Source organism: Euprymna scolopes, chromosome 3 (genome assembly GCF_053919585.1).
Source record: "Euprymna scolopes isolate OS-2025 chromosome 3, ASM5391958v1, whole genome shotgun sequence".
Classification (NCBI taxonomy): Eukaryota; Metazoa; Mollusca; class Cephalopoda; order Sepiida; family Sepiolidae; genus Euprymna; species Euprymna scolopes.
The window spans coordinates 166,779,976-166,799,990 of record NC_136484.1 but is presented as its reverse complement, the minus strand read 5'-3'; the positions used below and the strand labels follow the sequence as shown (position 1 = coordinate 166,799,990).

At 28.4% G+C, this 20,015-nt stretch overlaps 1 protein-coding gene across 2 annotated transcripts in view; it reads right to left on the bottom strand.

Annotated features, from left to right (window-relative positions):
- LOC145260210 (uncharacterized) overlaps positions 1-20,015 on the bottom strand; it is a 213,715-nt gene that overhangs the window by 95,723 nt on the left and 97,977 nt on the right. Inside the window, exon 1 of one of the 2 annotated variants that reach the window (XM_080118057.1) lies at positions 13,782-13,925. The exons of the other annotated variant lie outside the window; for it this stretch is intronic. The gene's annotated coding sequence lies outside the window, so the exon portion shown is untranslated. Of the gene's footprint in view, positions 1-13,781; positions 13,926-20,015 lie in introns of those variants that run through there. 2 annotated transcript variants of the gene reach the window in all.

Below are 20,015 nucleotides of genomic sequence, written 5' to 3'. Positions count from 1 at the left end.
ATTTAGCTTTTGTTTTTTTGGGGGGTCACCCTGTATAACCAATTCTCTATCGAATATTATAGTGTAACTAATATATTGTACTTATGTAAAAAAAAAAAAAAAATGATTTGGTAACCATCAACTAGAATCGAAACCAAAACATTTAGTGTTCCAGCCACGTTCCTTACCGATGTAGCTATCGAGAGATAGGTAAAAAAAATAGTTTAATATTAAAGGACTTGAAGAAATGAAATATATTTTGGCATGCGCAGAAAGAAATGGAAATATATCGGCGAATTGAAATAAACGTTTTGCAAATGAACGTCTGTACGCGTTATTCACCCACACAAACAAAGATTTTACTCGTTATAAACAATTCTTCGTGTAAGAGCACTATTTTCTGTTAATTTGAGTTTTATGTGTACCAGTACAATATTAGTCAGGCCAGTAGTTTAAGGGTTTATCGGTTAAATATTTTCACACAGACACACAAACAGACATACAGACAGACACACAGACAGACACACATCTATTGTTTTATTTATATAGAAGATTATTTAATTAGTTTATGGATTGAAATTCATTATAGATTCTCAAGTTGGACGAGAGGCATTTGAAGAAGGTCGATGATTACATTGGCCGAAACATTGTGAAAATAACATCCAAGATTATGACAGTAGTCCGAACAATACAACATAAACTTTTAATTGATACTCATGTTCCACTATTAGTTAATAATAAACGTTAGAGAGGTGACCACATGTATAGACTGGTTTCGTTTGGTTAAGCAATGCTTGCTGTAAACGTTTCATTCCATGCACTTAATTGAACACAAGTTGATATTTTACCCATAGTTGGGAGTTAATTGCTTGTACACACTTTTCGCAACCATATTAATGCGCAAATGACAACAATAATCAGAAAGCTTGATAGTATCTATAAAGCCAATAAGGAAACCCCTTAATTAAAAAAAAAAACAAAAAAAAAACAAAAAACAAAGAACAATTATAACATTTATTTGCCATTCGACAGATTTTTTGTATAAATCAATCAGTTAAAATAAATTTTATCAATCGGCCATTTTTATGTGTCGGACCGGAAATGTCCTCAAACTTTGTTTGGTTTGTTTCGTTTTATTGAATGAAAAAAAATGTAAGAATATAAATCAATTTCCTTATTTTGAAAGTCGAATTACGTATATTTTAATCGAGAACTCTTGTGTGAATATAGTTAAGAAATAAATATATTCAAAACAAACAAACAAACAAAAAAACAAGCAAGCAAACAAACAAACAAACAAACAAAAACAAAACTATTGTATATTTGTTTTATTTTCTATCTTATCTTATATAGATGTAACTGACATCGTTAATGATCAATCTAAATTGTTCTTTAGCAATTTCAGATATATACATATAATATTACCTAAAATATATATACATATAATATTACCTAAAATATATATACATATGATATTACCTAAAATATATATACATATAATATTGCCTAAAATATATATCCATATAATATTACCTAAAATATATATACATATAATATTACCTAAAATATATATACATATAATATTACCTAAAATATATATATACATATAATATTACCTAAAATATATATACATATAATATTACCTAAAATATACATACATATAATATTACCTAAAATATATATATACATATAATATTACCTAAAATATATATGCATATAATATTACCTAAAATATATATACATATAATATTACCTAAAATATATATACATATAATATTACCTAAAATATATATACATATAATATTACCTAAAATATATATGTATATAATATTACCTAAAATATATATACATATAATATTACCTAAAATATATATGCATATAATATTACCTAAAATATATATACATATAATATTACCTAAAATATATATACATATGATATTACCTAAAATATATATACATATAATATTACCTAAAATATATATACATATGATATTACCTAAAATATATATGCATATAATATTACCTAAAATATATATACATATGATATTACCTAAAATATATATACATATAATATTACCTAAAATATATATACATATAATATTACCTAAAATATATATACATATAATATTACCTAAAATATATATGCATATAATATTACCTAAAATATATATATACATATAATATTACCTAAAATATATATATACATATAATATTACCTAAAATATATATATACATATAATATTACCTAAAATATATATGCATATAATATTACCTAAAATATATATACATATAATATTACCTAAAATATATATACATATGATATTACCTAAAATATATATGCATATAATATTACCTAAAATATATATACATATGATATTACCTAAAATATATATATACATATAATATTACCTAAAATATATATATACATATAATATTACCTAAAATATATATACATATGATATTACCTAAAATATATATATACATATAATATTACCTAAAATATATATACATATAATATTACCTAAAATATATATGCATATAATATTACCTAAAATATATATACATATAATATTACCTAAAATATATATATACATATAATATTACCTAAAATATATATGCATATAATATTACCTAAAATATATATACATATAATATTACCTAAAATATATATACATATAATATTACCTAAAATATATATACATATAATATTACCTAAAATATATATGTATATAATATTACCTAAAATATATATACATATAATATTACCTAAAATATATATGCATATAATATTACCTAAAATATATATACATATAATATTACCTAAAATATATATACATATGATATTACCTAAAATATATATACATATAATATTACCTAAAATATATATACATATGATATTACCTAAAATATATATGCATATAATATTACCTAAAATATATATACATATGATATTACCTAAAATATATATACATATAATATTACCTAAAATATATATACATATAATATTACCTAAAATATATATACATATAATATTACCTAAAATATATATGCATATAATATTACCTAAAATATATATATACATATAATATTACCTAAAATATATATATACATATAATATTACCTAAAATATATATATACATATAATATTACCTAAAATGTATATGCATATAATATTACCTAAAATATATATACATATAATATTACCTAAAATATATATACATATGATATTACCTAAAATATATATGCATATAATATTAACTAAAATATATATACATATGATATTACCTAAAATATATATATACATATAATATTACCTAAAATATATATATACATATAATATTACCTAAAATATATATACATATGATATTACCTAAAATATATATATACATATATTACCTAAAATATATATACATATAATATTACCTAAAATATATATGCATATAATATTACCTAAAATATATATACATATGATATTACCTAAAATATATATACATATAATATTACCTAAAATATATATATACATATAATATTACCTAAAATATATATACATATAATATTACCTAAAATATATATATACATATAATATTACCTAAAATATATATACATATGATATTACCTAAAATATATATGCATATAATATTACCTAAAATATATATATACATATAATATTACCTAAAATATATATGCATATAATATTACCTAAAATATATATATACATATAATATTACCTAAAATATATATATACATATAATATTACCTAAAATATATATATACATATGATATTACCTAAAATATATATATACATATAATATTACCTAAAATATATATGCATATAATATTACCTAAAATATATATGCATATAATATTACCTAAAATATATATGCATATAATATTACCTAAAATATATATATACATATAATATTACCTAAAATATATATACATATAATATTACCTAAAATATATATACATATGATATTACCTAAAATATATATATACATATGATATTACCTAAAATATATATATACATATAATATTACCTAAAATATATATGCATATAATATTACCTAAAATATATATATACATATAATATTACCTAAAATATATATACATATAATATTACCTAAAATATATATACATATGATATTACCTAAAATATATATACATATAATATTACCTAAAATATATATACATATAATATTACTTAAAATTCAAATTGAAAACTTTAATATACCGTGAAAAAAAATTATATACATTTTAAAACTTATTTATATATAGATGGACACTTTTGAATATTTATTTTCGCAACTGGATATATATATATTTCAGACGATATCAAAACATCGTTAAACTCACTACTCGTTCAAGTAGCCGCCAATAGCGTAATGGTTAGGAGCCTTGACTGCCGTACAAACGGTCGGGTTTCAATCTTGGCTTGAGGTAGTTGCCTGTCTAGCCGCACTGATGAGCTGCGAAACAGTACTGTATGTGGATGACTATATATATATATATATATATATATATATATATATACACATAATTTAAAGTTTTTATTCAGAAAAAATATAATTTTCAAAACAAAACTTTATTGCTTCAACAAAGAATACAATATTCTTAGTAATTTCCTTAATCTATGGGTTTTCTTTGTAGGCCTATCTTCTCAGAGGAAATGTCATTAGCAAAATATTAATTCTAGTTTGGTATAACTTTGCTATCTAGCACATTCATAGAAATATATTAAAGATTAAATCAATCTGGAACCTTTTCGATTGACTAGCCTAAATTTAAACCTTCGCAACTTCCGGTTTGATGATGGACGCAATGGCAAAGACGTCATGTTTTTATTTTTTTACGTTCTTTTCCTCCTTCGTGGTACGGGTTTTTTTACACAGTGATCACCACTTATCAAGGCCCGGAAGCCACTCAGGGATAAGGGTTATTGTAAGTACATTACGTTAGTGTGGAGATTTGATGAAGTGTTTACTTAAAGGGGCGGTTCATTAGGAATTTGTTAATTTTGGTCTTGAAGACATCCAAGTTGTAGTCAGGTGGGAAGCAGGCAGACGGAACAGAGTTCCACAGGCGTGCAGTTCTAAAAAAGAAGCTTTGTTCATGGAATCCACGTTTTGATTTAGGCACAGATAAAGAGTGGGGGAAATTTTTCACAGTGGATTCAGCTAGACGGGTGTTTTTCGTGAAAGATTGGCGAGGGGGGGACCAGAGATTTATATATAAAAAAAGTATTATAGGACTCTTTTTAAATGGCAAAACAAAGCGATAATGAAAAAAAATCCAAAAACAGCAAATAATTAATAAATATTTTTGCTCAATACGCACCTCCAAACGCCCAAGCAAGGCCAGGCACCCAGGTTAAATAAAAATAAAACGTGCATGTATTAATTTCCCTAGAGAGTATTGTACTTTAATTTATGTCAAATATAATTTCATGATTAAATGTACTTTTAAAAATACCAATTATGATATTAATTTACGTCTCTGCTTTTCTTCCACCTTTGATGTACATGAACGTTGGACAACAAACAAAAGCTGCAATATTCTAATATCAGCCGATTTTGAATGACTTTTGTGTTTGATCTATTTTTCTCGTACTTTGATACGTCGTTAAAATAAAATTGGCACTTTTTCGTATCAACTTTTTTTTTTTTTACCTTATCTTTATTTTTTTTATTTTGTTCTTTTATCTATTTGGTCCTTCTGCCTGAAACAAATAATATATATATATATATATATATATATATATATATATATATATATATATATATATATATATATATATATATATTTTATTTGTTTCTGTTCTTACTGTTGAGCTTCGTTCATTCATTTCGTACGAATCAGATGATTTATTGCTGCCATTTGTTTCTCCCATATCTTTCTAGTAAGAATTCTTTCTAGAAAGACATCGGATACTTACCTGAAGGTTGGCAACGTCTTTCAGTGAAAATATTTCCGTGAAACGAACTGGATTCGAACTTGGAACACCAGGTTATCAGTCAGTGTCGCTAAATACTTAGTCACCGTCACCTCTCTGTGGTTAATTTTGGAGGGGGTAGAGGAGGAGGAAGAAGAAGAAGAAGAAGAAGGAAAAGGGAGGAGGAGGAAGAGGAAGAAATAATAGAGTTCACCCAGGTCGGGTTGAATCGGCTTCATTTCCGGCTTCTAACTACATCCAGCAGATGGCTGTCCATGCAGGACTGTCCTGAGAAAGTGCGTACTAACTATAGTGCGATTCCACTATCGAAGGTTCGACCGCTCGTTGATCTGACAGCTTAGCTAAATTCTCCTTGGCGGTTGTTGTCCAGTTCTTCAGCTCTCTACTGACACGCATACACCATCCAGGTAGAGATAGAGACGAAAAATGAAAAGGATAAAAAATAAATAAATAATTTATTTTAACCATTTTCATTTTTCTTTTTCTTTTTGATTTTAATCTTAAATTTTAAAATTTTTTAATTAAAAATTTTTCTTTTTTCATTTTTCATTTTTCTTATCAGTTCAGTTTTGCGTGGCCTGTCTACTGAAAGCGGTTTTATTTTTATTTGGTTAACAATTTGAAGTTATTTTGGAGTGGAATTTGAAGCTCATGTTCTATAATTAAAAAAATATTAAATATATTAAATTATATGTTTATTAATAAACAGATCCACCGGACCCATAGATTTTTTTTTACCGGACCAATTATATAAACAAAGAAAATTGCTCCAGGGAAATGCCTACTTTGGACCATTACCTTGTGATGTGGATTACTCAAAATACAGTTTGGATCATTTTACCACACTGCTATCAAAGACATTCACTTCGGATTTTGCCATGCAATCTGGATGTGAATTTTTATATCCTTTTTATTAACTTCTCTTACTCTATGGCATTTAAAAACTTAAACAACTTTTAATCGTGATTTTCCATGTCTTTAGCAAATAAAATAAGGTGTAAACCATTATAACTATTTGCTAATATTTTCTCCTCTGAAGAGATGGTTAACATCGAAATCTTATAGGATAAAGAGTTAAAATATTTCTAATGCATTCTTTGTCTTAGAATGATAAAAATCTTCTGATATAAAATTTAAATATTTCATGCCATAAATTTTTTAATTCATTGAATGACTAAAATTATATATATATATATATATATATATATATATATATATATATATAAATATGATTAGCAAAAATGGATAAAATCCGACGATATGAAGTTAAGATGGAGACGAAGAGATATAGAGGCTCGACGTTTCGCCCATTATGCGGGCTTCTCAAGAGGAATTGTCAATGCTTCTGCTTACAGCACAATTGAACTATGATACTTGACTTTTGCATTTTAAATTTTAATTCAAGCTATTATGAAATAATTTTGTAAAGTCAGCAGTGGATTCTCTACTTGGTAATGTAGACTACAATGTATTGTGGACTAAGTCACTACAGGGAGATATGTGAAGCTTCTTTCTGGTGTACTGCGGTGCGTCCCCGACTAGAGCAAACAATCAATCGATTTGATTGAAAAATGGACGATTTCACCAATTTTAATGACAACAAAAGTATTTGAACTGTAAAACATTCGTTGATCCTCATTCAATCCCGGGCAACACTAGGTCTCTCTCCTATATATATATATATATATATATATAAAATGGGTTAATAAATTCCAACGAAAGAAAGATGTATATTTTAATAAGGGAGTAGTCACCAACAATGTGTATTTTTTAACATTATTTTATTATTCCGTGTCTTGGTTTTTCATTGAGAATTATGTTTGGATCATTGTAATAATGTTTTTAAGTCATTGAAATCGTTTACGTACGTTTCAGACGGTCTGATGCGTCCTCGTCAGAAATAAAAATAATTTCTGACGAGGACGCATCAGACCGTCTGAAACGTACGTAAACGATTTCAATGACTTAAAAACATTATTACAATGATCCAAACATAATTCTCAATGAAAAACCAAGACACGGAATAATAAAATAATGTTAAAAAATACACATTGTTGGTGACTACTCCCTTATTTAAATATATATATATATATATATATATATATATATATATATATATATATATATATAATCTTTTGGGGACTCACCCATACACACTATATGAACTCTCTTAACGGTATAAATATACCAGAGGTATCACTTATTTACGCATGTACATAATAGTCAAACTATTAAATAAAACAGTAAAATTACATTTGGATACTGGGCTGATCTTTTAATAATATATTACATACATTAAAAAAACTTAACAAACCAACTTTGACAAAAGCACAAAAGTCAACTCGCACTGTGACTGGCAATAAAAGTAATGTTATCTAGGTACAAAAAGTCAAATGAAAAAAGAGTCTGCACCAATTTTTCTACAGGATTAAATGCGGCTTTAAGGGATCACTATTATCATCCCCACCCCGGAAGAGGTATTTAAAAACTCAACTGAAGAAAAATGTTCTCAAAAGTTGACTTAAACTCCAAGTAGAAGAAAGTTAAAAACACAGAGGAGTTTATACAATTCGGAAGGTTTGCATTCGAGGTAAAAGTCACGCCGACTATTTTCCAACAAATCATGAACACCATGCTGGGCAGTTTCGCAACGGCCTACTTGGACGAGAGCAGAATAATCAGAAGAACAATGCCTAGAGTTTTCGAAATAAATGCAGAATTATGGTCAAGAAATCAAAGTACGTTTTTTTCCTGAATAAGATTAGATATCTCGGTTACATTATTGCTGAAAATGGAATAAGGCGTGTCCCGAAAAGAACTGCAGTCATTAAAAACCAATAATGTACAAGTTTATAAAAACTTTCTGGGATCAGCAAACTACTATCAAGTTTTCATCAAGAATATGTACGACCTACGCGCCTCGCTAAACAAATTATTAAAGAAAAGAAAAGGCTTGGGAGTGAACTCCTCATTGCCAGGCAGCGTTCGAAAAGATTAAAAATACATTAAAATCAGATCCTTTTCTGGCACACTACAATCAAAATTAAAATATAATCGAGTGATAATATTCATAAAATAAAAAAAGAAGCTTTAGGTATTATTTTCGCTATAACTAAATTTCACGGTACAAACCAACCACAAGCCTTCACTTACGATTTTTGGATCAAAGAAAGAAATAACAGTGTACTCTGCCAAGGAATTACTAAGATAATGTATGGTCTTGTTAAATTATATATATTTAAACTGATAGATCTGTCATCGAAACAAATTAACCTGGCAGATGGCCTATTAAGTTTAATACTTATGAAAAAGAACCTTTCGAGGATTCTATAATAGCTGTACTTCGCACTGATTGCTAAATAAAACCAATGATACTGAACACCATTAGAGAGCTTCCGGTGACATTCCGAGAAATCAAATGAGTCCCACAAAAGGACGATTCAGACATATTCTTATTATGCGATGGGGTCCTTTAAGACGTATTCTCATTTATGTAGCGAAAGATTAGTAATTCTTACAAGTCCATATAAAAAGGATTCTCTGGAATTTCTATACAGGATACCCGAGAAAATCTGAATAAAAAGCTTAATGAGAAGCTATGTGTACTGGCCGAACATGGATAAAGATATCACGGAGTAATTGATTCTTTCAAAAGTTGCCCTCTAGCAGCAAAATCATCGTCTATCGCATTCAAACCTCGTCCTAAAACTGATTAACAGTAATTAAGAATCCACGAGAACCATTACTGCTTAATTGTAAATAGCTTCGTAAAGTGGCCTGAGGTACTAAGATGTATTAGATCTACTACAGGAAAAACAATCAGTTTTTTTACAGAAACTATTCGCTCGTTTCGATGTGCTAGACTGCGTTGTGAGTGATAACGCAACTCTGTTAACATCTGCAGAATTCAAGCAATTTTATAGTATTTTTCAACTTAAGCAAACCACTACTCCTCAATATCATCCTAGTTCAGACGGACAAACCGAGAGATTTGTGCGCTAAAAAGAACATGGTAAACCAACGGACAATTCATGCAAGCATGTAGAATTATGCTCGAATCCGAATACGCTGCCTGCTTAATCCATGTTCATGCGGAAGGTGAGATCGGTTTTCCGAAACAAGCCAAATTGCGTAAGACCGCGTACATACTTAGGGTACATTTTAACACTAGAAAGAAAGTTTTTTTTAAAGTTATATTTTGAGAATTGTGCACAATCAGCAAGGGAATCGGCGATATGGTGCATATTATGGAAGGTCCGAAACATACTAAAAATGCCGCCCAAATCAAATATAGTTAGAGAGTGCACCGTGGTATGTTATATTTGCTCTAAGTACTACAATTCTCGTTGTTTATTTATTGTCTTGTTGTAAATATAAATACCTTTTCTAAACAGTGTTCAAATCTTTCTTAGTGACCTATGCGAGCCACAACACGCACACATATGCGTATATATATATATATATATATATATATATATATATATATATATATATGTTTTTTTATTACTGTTTTATCTGTTTAGTTACACATGTTTCGGATGCTGGACCATGTTTACGATCCAGCAGCCTCGTCAGACCTTACAGAAATGATTGTTATTATTTGGAAGAAGGGTTCTAGAGGAATTACGAAAAAGGGGGGGGTAAGAAGTAATAAGGGGGACGGAGACCGGTATCGACAATAGTTAAGTTTTGAAGGTTAAAATATATAAGATTGTAGTGTGTGTGGGGGGGTAGCAGATTCAGTTAAGCGTGTGTGGAGATATATGGATATAGGGAGAGGAGAGGGAAAGAGGAAGGTAAAAGTGGGGGGTATATAGGGGAGGAGGGGGGAGGAATTTCAATTTTAGGTTTTAAAATTTAGCTGCTTTTGGTTGTTTATGCCGGCACTGGAGTATATGAAATAGATGAGAGAAAGATAGATAGATAGAAAGATAGAGAGAGAGAGAGAGAGAGAGAGAGAGAGAGAGAGAGAGAGAGAGAGAGAGAGAGAGAGAGAGAGAGAGAGAGTGGGGGAAGGAGGGAAAGGACTTGTGTACGTGTCATATGTGCTTGATATATATATATATATATATATATATAAGAACAAGTAGTTAATAAAACATGTTAAAAACACTTTGAAAAAGAGTTAAAAACAGATTTAATTGTAAAAAGGAAACACTAAATAAGTGGATAGTCGTTAATCCGCGGAGTTTCGAAGAAATAGTTTCCTTCTCATCAGATGGTAGGATTTAGCAAAATGCGGGATCGGATTTTGCTTGCAAAAGTATTTAATAAAACTACAAGTAAGTCATAGATTTTATTTGATAACAAAAAGTGAAGCAGAGGAGGGAATAGGGTGAATAAAAAAGTGAGTTCACGTGAATGGATAGTCTGGTGAAGGGTAAAATATCCAATGACAGTAAAATCCAACACTGCAGAATCCAAGAAAGTTAGTTAAATTTCCATTCGCACAAGTCAAATTCAAGAGAATCGCGTAATTGAAAGATGACCCAAAGTATATATGCACATATGTATACATATATACGCATATATGTATACATATATACATATACGTATATATACACGCATATATATATATATATATATATATATATATATATATATATATATATATATATAAGCCCGAAAACATATACATATATATAGATAAGCCCGAAAACAAAGAAGTTCATAAGAAAACGTATCAGTTTTATTCCAACGATATATTAAAGAAATAATTAGATTATACTAAAAATCGTTCAAGACCGAGCGATACTAGACTATTTCAGGTGTTGTTTGTGGTTCAACGTTCATATCAAATATGAGAGGTGGAAGGAAAACAAAGACATGAATAAGTTAATAATTGGTATTTTTAAAGTACATTTAACCATGAAATTATATTTGACATAAATTAAAGTACAATAATGTGTAGAGGAAATAATACATGTGCGTTTTATTTTTAATCAATAATCCATTATTTATGTTTATGGTTTTTGTTTCGCCTTATCATTTTAGTTAACGCAGGTGTTTATATGGTAGAAACCTAATCATTGTTTGATAACATAGTTAGATTGGAAAATAATAACCGATTCAGTAATTCAGCATAGATTTGTATTGCGGGTTGTTATAATTAATATGGCCTCAGAAAAATTGAAAGCATGATTGAAATCTGATATATGGAAGCACATAATTATCATATTAAGAACAATTATAGAGCTTGAAACTAACCCATATATCCGAGTGACGCTCATAGATAAGCTGAAATAAAATTGCCTTTTCAAAACGCTAAAAACGCTGAATATCCGAATACAAACCAAAAGGAATTGAGAATGCGTAAGTAGATGTTTACGAAAAATATTACAATCTGACTGCCCTTCTTTAAAAGGCAGTTACATTAATATCATTTCATACTATAGAAAATGTCACTTGGCTGTCTGAGAGGATAAACAAAAACTAGCAGAAGTAACGACACTCAGTTTCTGCTGGAAAGGAACGAAGAGTATTCTGTAATGTTGATGAGCCTTATTGTCACTCAAATTCCAGGAAGAACCACAAATTTAGAAATTGACTTCCAAACCAACCAATCTCTAGAGACATTTTCATTCATCTCTTTGTTTTTTCCCGGAATTAAAAAAAGGAAAGAAGTAAGTCGTGCTTTTTAAAGTTCCACCGATAAAAAAAATAAAAAATAAAAAAAAAAATAAAAAAAAAACAGAATAAAAAATAAAATAAAATAAAACAAAAACAATTATATTTTTAATATGTTTTGGTGTTTTGGTTTGGCTTTTCCTTTGTTTTTATAAATAGCAAAACATTAAATAAATTACTTGTTGATCCCGTAGAAGCTTATCACGACCACATATGCTAGTCAAACTCCCTCCCATGTCTTCTCGTCGCGACACATACGGTCAAATGAGTTGGATGTACACGTGATTCTGGGCCCCTCATATTTATGAGGTCCGTCGCTGGAACTGCAAATGGCTTGCCCTAATAAAGGAAGCGGGTTTGGATCGCCGTGCCTAGTCAGACAGTGTTCGAGACACGGTGAACTTGTTGGAAAGAACCGGGCCAACCGAATCAAAGTTAATGCCACAACTATGACAAGAAAAACAAACAAATAAACAAACAAACAAACAAACAAAAAAGAAAAAAGAAAAAAAAAGAAAAAGAAAAGACAAAAAACAAAAAACAAGGCAAGAATGCGGGGTACCGTCCACGACTGAAAATCTTTTACATCATGACTAATGTTTGTGCAAAATTTCAAAAAATCCAAGGCGTGATTATTGAGAAAAGTTGGAACAAATGAACGGATGAACGATTGAAGGCAATTTTACGCCTGCCATTCCATTTAGAAGAGGAAACCAGAGTTATCCGGAAAAATCTGTTTTGGCCAAAATTTACTTTTAACCTGACCAATGTTTGTGCAAAATTTCAACATTAATCAAGGAGTGGTTATTGAGAAAAGATTGAACAAATGAACCAACGAATGGACGAACGGAAATGAATTACTAGATCCAATCCCTCCTTTGTCGGGCGTCAAAAAAAAAAAAAAAAAAAAAGAAAGAAAGTAATATAAGTGAAAATGTTAGGATAATCTATCTATCTATCTATCTATCTATCTATCTATCTATATCTATCTTGCTGGTCACGGCGCACACTAGACGACGCCTTAAAGGAATGACGTGACGAAGGGATGACATCAGCCAATAGAACAGAGTTGCAAAACAAAAAAGAAAAGAAACGTCCCCCACTTCAATAGTTGTATAACACCAGGATAATACTACATGGCTTCACAAATTGATGACGTCACATAGGGATGACGCCATCTACCAAAACAAACTATAAACTATTAAAAGCCTATAAATATACTTACTTGTGATTTTGTTTACCATTATAGTAAATGAATCAAATAAGTCAGGGGCACTGGATGAGCGGGTGGTTAATTGGTATTTCACGTTCTCATGTCTTCTTTTAATCAATTTTTACTAGTCATTTGTTTTGTATATATTGCTCTACACATTAGTTAAAGGTCTGCATATATATTATCACGTACACACTGGACGACATCACAAAGAGATATATGATGTCATAAAACTACAATTAAATCATTATGACGTCGTTCATTTTCAATTATATATATATATATATATATATATATATATATATATATATATATATATATATATATATATATATATATATATACCAGTGGTGAAAAAACTGGACTAGAGTGCTCAATGTGTAGCCAGAGCAGTATATAAGAAATTTATTACTGTGAGTCCAGAATGAGTTTACATATTGTTTCAACTAAAGGAAGATCCTCAAAGAGAGGAAATATCCAACTAGCATCGTCAGAATTCATATGAATTCTGACGATGCTAGTTGGATATTTCCTCTCTTTGAGGATCTTCCTTTAGTTGAAACAATATGTAAACTCATTCTGGACTCACAGTAATAAATTTCTTATATACTGCTCTGGCTACACATTGAGCACTCTAGTCCAGTTTTTTCACCACTGGTATATATATATATATATATATATATATATATATATATATATATATATATATATATATATATATATATATATATAAATTATATTGCTCTGAATTCTCATCGAGCTAAACCGAAGTCAATATTGGTACAATTATCAATAAAATACCATTTAAAAGGTATTAAAATTGATTGTTAAAAAAATACATATATATATATATATATATATATATATATATGTGTGTGTGTGTGTGTATATATATATATGTATATTGTTAATTTTATTTATTTAATCTTTAAATATTCTTTTGATTTTAATATTTATTAAATATTTTTTACGTGCATAAAAGTTATCCATGAACACGTGTTTTTAGGTATAAGCTGTCGCTAGCATTGCTAAACTTTTAACAAATATCGAACTTGTAATTGCCCAATCGCCAGTCTGGTGTTTTACCACCGATCTACGACACCCTGTACAATTTTTATGTACGATTTTATCGTTTTTAAATGTAAGATCTATTGGGTTTATTTATTTATTTATTAGCGATTCTGTTGCATTTAATTGTTTCATTTACCTAAGCGGTTAGGGAGTTACATGCCCTTTGTTTATTTTTCGTCAAATATATATCTATAAATATAAAAGCGAAAATGTATGTATGTGTGTTCGCTTTTTCTGTGTGTCTCCAAAAGGCTTCTTTCAGAGAAGCGGTAGGTGTGTCAGAAATTTCGTGAAAATAGTGAATAATTCCACCCCATCTTTCCAAGCTTATAATTCCTCGAAAAATATAATTCAAGCCCTAATTTTTTTTCAATTAAAGGAGCAAGGACCAAGGTTTCATTAAAAAAAAAAAAAAAAAAAACGTGTTTTTTTTAAAAAAGGTTTTAAACTTCGGACTTTACAGCTAAATTTCTAAAAAACAGTTCTTTTTTTTTGTTTTAAATTTGAATATATTATTTATTGGCCTTTTCTCTTCAATTTGTGATATATAAGACTTTGGTACATAAATTAATTATTTACTTTTTAATAGACATTTCAAAATGGGAGGCGTGAATTATTTGACCCCCTGTCTTTCCAAGTTTATAACTCATCGAAAAATGTAATTCAAGCCCTAATTTTTTTTTCAATTAAAGGAGCAAGGACCAAGGTTCCATTAAAAAAAAAAGAAAAAACAAATAACGTAGTTTAAAAAAAGGCTTTAAACTTCAAACTTTACAGGTAAAATTCTAAAAAAATACTACGTTTTTTTTTGTTTTAAATTTGAATATATTATTTATTGACCTTTTCTCTTCAATTTGTGAGTAAATTAATTATTTACTTTTCGGTGAGTAAATTAATTATTTACTTTTTAATAGAAACTTGAAAATGGCGGGGGGGGGGTGAATTAAAAAAAAAAAACGGTTGTCTAAAATATTATATTTGGTTTATTGGAAAGAACATAAAATTTCACATTGACCCTGAAAATATCGTAAAAATAGAATGAAAAGAAAAATTTTGATAGATTTTTAAAGTTTAAAAATTGAAAAATATTGCGTTCGGAAAATTCATTACTGTTTAAAAAAGTAAAAAAATATTTCTATTACTTTTAAAACAACTTTAATAGTTTATTTTGGAAGTATAATCCATAAAGAAAATAAATAACCCACTTTTAACAGAGAAATTACGAGTTTTTTTAAAATATTTTATTCGTAGTTTCGTGTTAGGGGTGTCAAAAATTCCTACGAAAATTCTGATACACCTAGAGAAGCGGTCGGTCAGTTCACAACTTTTTAAAACTTTTTATATTACATATAAATGGTAATATTTCACAGTTAACAACGAATCTCGCCTGTCTATTTAATTTGCTCGATTTCGCTATTTGTCGCTCGCCGCATGTGGGTTAGTCTTTTTCCTATAACATCTTGAGGGTGGAAAAAAAAGCGTTCAGCAGTAAATGAATACCATCCCGCAGTGAATTATATATATATATATATATATATATATATATATATATATATATATATATATATATATATATATATATATATATAAAAATTAAAAGATAAATTTTATTTTGTATCAGAAGGAATCGAGAATATAAAAAGCTCAATTTACTGGATAAAGCAAAAACAAAATCATTTAATATATATTTATAAATGTGGTTTATTAAATTTTACATGTTTATAGTAAGTTATAAAATATATATGGCAATTAAGCTACACTGAATATTCCGCGTTTCATCGTGGCTACCGAAATATGATGGCCTAGCGACGACTATAATTTAGTCTGGTAACTTCGTGAACATCGGTCTGTTGAAATTTGGTCACGTGTCTCATGACTAAACCGGAAGTTGGTTTAAAGTTTTGGAGGGTTAAATAAATTTAAACATGCCGTCGAGATGTATAGTTCCAAAATGCCGAGGTAACTACGAAAATGGACCAAAAGTTACCGTGTTTTCATTTCCCCCCCCAAAAATAAATAATTTACCAGTGGATTAATGCAATAAAAAGAAATGATTTTACTCCATCTAAATATAGCAGAGTAAGTGTTAAAATGTTTGAGATATTTAAAAAAAAAAACAAAAAAAAAAACGCACCTTTTTTATTTTTATTTATTTTTTAGAACGTATTTTAAAATAAAAATGAAAGTTTGTATATAAAGAATGAATTTTACATGTAATTTAAGTTATGTGCTGAAATAATAAATTATTATTAAGAAACTTATTTAAAATGGGGAGTATGGTGAAAATATTATGTCCTTTCACCAAACAATTTAATAAAAGCGATATCGAAAAAACGGAATTCCTTGTTTAAATAATTCTAAATAAGAAAGATCATTTATCTTTTTAGTTCAACTATTTTACTGTGCAATATTTATATCAGCGTGAAATTTTTTATAAAAGTTTATGACCATTTTTGTTATCCCAAAAGCTTATTAATAATTATTTGTGGTAAATGTCGTGGCCCTGTAGGTGTCAGAATTTTAGAAAATATACTTACAAAATAAACTATTAAAATTGTTTAAAAAATAATAGAAATATTATTTTTATTAAAAAAAAAGTGTTTACAAAATGCCGGCACTAAAAAAAAATAATAATATTTCTATTATTTTTTAAACAATTTTAATAGTTTATTTTTTAAGTATATTTTATAAAGATAATAAACAGCCCACTTTAAACGGAGAAATTACGAGTTTTGTATATATTATTCGCAGTTTTGTGTTAGGGTTGTCAAAATTTCCCCAAATTCTGATACTGCTAGTGGCGCTGTAAACGAAAATAACGTTTAAAATTACGGCAAACGAGTAGTTTCCAAGATATGAAGAAATGTTAGTTTTAAAAAATGGGCATTCGCTTTTCTATAAAGATTTAAGGTAAAACGAGCACCCACTTTATGGCCATGTTTTTTTAGGGCGCTATCTTTTTAACAAATAAAAACGAAGAAAAATGAGTATTGCCACCTTTATGTTGGGGGTTGGGAGTAAACGTACAATGAACACAGTTTAACGTAAAATGAGCACCCCCTTTCAAAAAGTGTAAACAAAATTTTTGTTGGGGAGAGGGGGTCAACTGTAGGTGCTCATTTTACGTTTAGTTGTGTTCATTCCTACATCAAAGCGGCACTTCACCTTGTTTGAGGCGAAAATGTAATTAAAACAAAAATAGCTCGTTGCCCATGTAAAAAAAATGGCCATAAAGTGGATGGTCGTTTTAGGTTAAATTATCCCCCCTTTTTTTTAAACTAACATCTCTTTATATCTTGGAAACTACTAGTTTGCCGAAATTTTAAACGTTATTTTATTTTTCAGCACCCCCGAAAAGCTATAAAAGTGGTTATTTAAAAGGACTTTTCGAGGGTGGACTAATTATTTTTTTATTTTATCGTTTTTTGTCATATATTTTTTTTTGTATGAAGTCAAACATGGTACGATTTTCTTTAAAATTATTTCTTTAGGTATGTGAACTTCATTTTCGACCTGAAGACATACAGCGAGGGGCATCAGCATTTGATGAAAGGACTGGAAAGACAATTAGTGTTAAATTAAAAAATCCCTATCTTAAGGATGGTGCTATTCCTCGAATATTACCAAACTGTCCTTCTTATTCATCGTCATCAACCACTTTTAGAGAGTCTCCTAACGCAAAGAAAATGCGGTTAGAAAATTTTGCTCTTAAGCGTGCATTATGTGAAAGTGTTGCTGACGAGTTAGAGTTACGGAAACGTAAAACTTTCCATAATATTGATGATTTAGAAAAAATTAACGTTTATAGATAAAAATTATTGGACTTCTATTAGGCAAGACAATACAATCATTATATGCCATATAAAGAGATGCCCATGCCCCAAAATAAAAATGTCTATGGTGATTGAACCGGACATGGCCGTTAGAGTATTCTGTATTGATGTGGAAATGAGTGCTATAGGGGAGTATAGAATTCCTAAACATGTAACAGAGGAAAATACTCTGCATATTTTTATGGAAAATATGAAAAAAATGGACATCGAAGAACAGGAAATGAAAACTTCTAATATAAGTTCTTTATCAAAATTAATCTTATCATTTTTGCTTTTAGTGCAAGATGAATCATTTAAATATTTTAATGCCATTTAGTTCATATATGAACAAATTAACATAATGACAATGAATAAGGTTAATTATTCGAGTGAAATGATGGTATTTTTTCCTTATTATATAACTGCTCCCTTAGAGGGTACAGACTGTTAAGAGACACTAAAAATGTAATTTTCCCATGCTATTCAACCATTCGAAGATTAACCCTATCAACTTCTATGAATCCTGTCATTGAACAACACGATAACAATTTTCTCATGTATATTAAACGTAAGTTCAAGTTACTAATGCAGAATGACATCACAGTATCTTTACTTGTTGATGAAATACATCTCAAACCTTATCTTGATTATAAAGGTGGTAATATTCTTGGCTTAGCTAACAACAGCAATGAACCTGCCACGAGTGCATTTGCTTTTATGCTTAGCAGTGTATTCTCACAATATAAGGATGTTGTGCATGTTATGCCAACTAAATGTCTTCTAGCTGAGAACTTATTTGACAATTAAACGTGTAATAATTGGCTTAGAAGATATAAGGTTTAAGGTATTATCTGTTATAACAGATAATAATGAAATAAATAAAAAAGCTATATCTTTCTTTTGTAGCCCATCAAAGCTTTCAATTGTATATCCCCATCAAGTTAGAACGTCTAGACCCCTTTTCTTCTTATTCGACTCAGTGCATATATTAAAATGCATTAGAAACAATTGGCTTGGCCCAAAAGATGAACGTAAATGCATGATGTTCCCAAAGTGTTGTTATAATGGAAATCATGAATTAGATAACATAAGTGCCCCATTTTCTAGTTTAAATAAACTTTATGCCCTGGAATCTAAATCACTTGTGAAATATTGCTATAAGTTGACTTCAAAAGCTCTTTCTTCGACTACTTTTGAAAAGCAAAATGTTAATTTGGTTTTGCAAATTTTCAACGAATATATTATTCAAGGTTTGCTAACCTTAGGAAAACAGGAATGCTTGCCAAATTATGCAGAAATCGCAGAATACATTCAAATATTTTATATTTGGTGGACAATACTGAATATGAAAACACCATGTAAA